Source organism: Engraulis encrasicolus, chromosome 5 (genome assembly GCF_034702125.1).
Source record: "Engraulis encrasicolus isolate BLACKSEA-1 chromosome 5, IST_EnEncr_1.0, whole genome shotgun sequence".
In the NCBI taxonomy this organism is placed as follows: domain Eukaryota; kingdom Metazoa; phylum Chordata; class Actinopteri; order Clupeiformes; family Engraulidae; genus Engraulis; species Engraulis encrasicolus.
The window spans coordinates 17,388,058-17,391,505 of NC_085861.1; the positions used below are offsets into that span (position 1 = coordinate 17,388,058).

Genomic DNA, 3,448 nt, shown 5'->3' on the forward strand with positions numbered 1-3,448 from the left:
GCAAGTGCAGGTCGGTCAGCATCATCACCCTCTCCCCCCTCGCTCTCCACGTTAGCGCAAGTGACTGTTCCCAGCCTTTATGCTGACCATTTTAAATTAAATGAACATGAATTTACAAACAATGACAGATTAGCAGAACAAAGTAGACTATGACTTACGTTACAGTAGCCAGTGTAGGCTATATCCACGTGGCATTGAATGGGGATTCCGGACGGCAAAGTGCGAGATAATTGAACATATCCATCAGATTCACTGTGCTGTCCTTAACTGCAATCAACTGTAGGCCTAACTATATGTAGCTAGTTAAACTCTGATGGACGGAAGGGGACTTTGTGCTGTTGCCTAGTTAACATTGATGTTTAACACTATAACAAAAATAAAATGTGACTGTTTTAAAAGGCTCAGCTTCACAGGAGTTTTGTGAAACATTCTTGTGCATACACTTCTAAAAAAACGATCTTTTAAAATTATTTGTTACCTTAACTTTCACATTTTAACATAACATAACCCTATCACTTGTTCACTTAAAATTGAATTTGACTTCTGATTTTACTTCTATGCTTCTCCCCACACAGCAAAAGTACACCGTAATGGATCCGCCCCGGAGTCCACCGTCCGGAGGCCATCCTCCGGAACGGATCCGGTAAACGGGGCCGTATCGGCGTCCACTTGCACGCCGCCTATCATCCGACGCGGAGGCGTGGTGCGGACTCAAAAGGGACCCGTTTGTCACCCGCAACGGATCCGCGTGCAGAAGCGTACCTCCGCAGTGAGCCCGGTTCGGAGGCGCGACATCCGATGCGGACTCATTCCGTGTCCACTTATTGCATCCGTCACGGTTCCACTACTTTTTATCAGTTACGGACCCATTCCGGACTCATAGATGTTCCGGGCCGGGACCATTTTGGATCCGTGCTCATAAAGTTACTTTCTTATTATGCTATAATCCCAATAAACGAACACTAAACCAGTTAACCGTTTCAAACAGCATTTAGATTTAATTCTACAGATAACACAGACCTGGCCTAGACACCGTTTAAATAAGAACCCGAAAAAAAAACACAACCTGACTAAGAACTTCACTCATCATGATTTTTTATTTATCTTGACATTATTTTTCTGTCTCACTGTCATGTTGAACAATCGCGTGTCGTGGCTGCCTTCTCTTCCTTCCCCGATGCCTCATCAGTCGACGGGGAAACATCACATCAGCGCTCCGATCTGAAAAGGCAACAGAGCTAAACTTAGAGCTTTCATTTAAATTTCGTAAGATGGCAATCAGACATTGCATTGCATAGGAATGGACAACGCTCTTTCACATCTCTATCCCGTGACAGTAATGATGTTGAATATTATAAGATGTACTTACTCTTGGTCGTAAAAGCCGGGAGGCAGGCGGGCATCACCGTAGCAGGGTGGATTACAGCTGGCTAGCCCTGTCCGACCCAGAGGTAATTCCACCTGTTTACTGATACACAAGATTAAGGACAAATTCAGATATTTGTAGCCCAACCACGGACACCTGTATCAAACTATGAGCCCAGCTACTTCATTCATTCACCAATGATGGACAGCATATGGGACGAGGGCGCAGTTCATGGCCATCCGCTAATAAATAATTAGCCTGGATTTCGTTAACGTGAGGAGAACATGATGCCACCGCTTTAGGATTTGTACCGTTAAAAACACAGTTGGTGCCAAACCTGTTGAGAGCATCACCAATCCGTGTAAAAGTGTACCATGAGCCAAATTCAGACCATATAGCCGTTTCATAGGAGTATTTGAACACTTAGACCTACGTTTAACTTTACACAAGTTTGCTTCAGTCAACCGGTTTGCTAGTAACTGGCTAGCAAGCTAACGTAAACAAGGCTGTTAAAATGGGCACAATGTTGATATTTTTTATTCAACTGCACTTCCTCCATGTATCGGATGGCATCATATTTTAACAGTATTTAGGAAATACTACAATAGCCAATGTAGTTCTCCATGTCTTTGAATGAATTAATTAGCTGTCTCGTTTTGAAAACAACTAGGGTTAACTTACACTTTTAAAGTCATAAAACAAAATCCTACGAAATATCAATAAGCATTGATAGTATAAAAGCTTCAGATATACTTTTTGTACCTTTGTGTATCACCTAATATAAATAAATCAATACTTACTGGAGAGCGCTGTTCGGTCGTGTCTGCCCCAACAAAAACTGTACCAACGTCCGTTAGATTTACAGCGCGTCCGCGTTTGTGAATCAGATATGGATGCGATTATGGTCCGCGTTTTGACGGTAGAATTTGGGGCGGCGCACGGTGGCGACCCTGATCCACCAAGTGGAACCCAAAGGAATGTGACAGTGACACGGATGTGGTGACTTGAACGCGGCTCCGCATCGGAGTCCTCTGCTGTGTGGGTCACGGCCGGCAGTTTCATTATAGGAAGCAACTGATTCATAAGCGCAAAACTCGCAGAAAGCGGTATCAAAATAAAAGTACAATTCGTTCTCAGTGTGTCATTAACCAAAATAGTCATACTACACTGACCTAATGGTCCCATTACCTACAGGAGTGTAGCTGTTTTATTTTTACATGTCAAATGTGTTATAGCATGTAATATTTGAATATTTGTCAACTTAAAAGTTAGGACTTAGTTCTCCCTTTTTGTGAAATAAATGGAAGCATGTTAAAATCATTGATATCTTTCTTCTTTCAGTTGGGTTAAATGAAGTCAAATTCAACATACCCATGATAAGCTTACAATTTTATTCAAATTTTTATATGATACATTTTATTAAAAAAAAAAAAAAAAAAAAAACAGAAACGTACAAAACCAAAAACTGTGACCTTGAAACCGTGATATGGACCGAACCGTGACATTTGTGAACCGTACCACCCCTAATATTTACACACATGGGTCAAAAATGATCCGCATTCATTTTTTATATACAGAATTATTAGGCAAACATGTTTTTTTTTACCATATTGTCTTTTTTATGTTTATTTTCCAACAGGAATCTATATGAACTTGAAAACCTATCGGATTTAAGCATTCCAGGCCATGCATATTTGTATAAAAATATGGGGCTGTGGTCGAAGGTGCCCAACACCTTATATCAGGTGTGCATAATTATTAGGCAACTTTGTTGTCTTCTTGAAAAATGGGCCACAAAATCGATCTAACAAACTCTGAAAAGTCGATTAACAATTTTGAAGTCTTCTAGAGGGATGTGGCTGTCGTGAAATTGGCAAGACGTTGGTCACTTTACCACAGAATTATGAAATGCATCATTACAAAGTCATCAGTCTCGTAAGAAATGTCACTGCCAAAAATTGAGAAGAATTTAAGGTGGAGCTACAAAAAAGTATTACCCTGCAGTCCTATAATATTACACAACAGAAACCTACACCAAGTGTCCAGAAGAACAGGGCATTGAACACTCAGAGATATGGCCAA

General features: G+C 40.9%; 1 long non-coding RNA gene across 1 annotated transcript; it reads right to left on the minus strand.

Annotated features, from left to right (window-relative positions):
• Positions 1 to 567: 567 nt before the first annotated feature.
• LOC134449026 (uncharacterized) lies at positions 568 to 2,405 on the minus strand. Its single transcript, XR_010034895.1, has 3 exons — positions 2,167 to 2,405; positions 1,370 to 1,468; positions 568 to 1,221 (listed from the first exon to the last, which is right to left on the minus strand). It is a non-coding gene; the product is annotated as an uncharacterized LOC134449026 (long non-coding RNA).
• Positions 2,406 to 3,448: the final 1,043 nt, after the last annotated feature.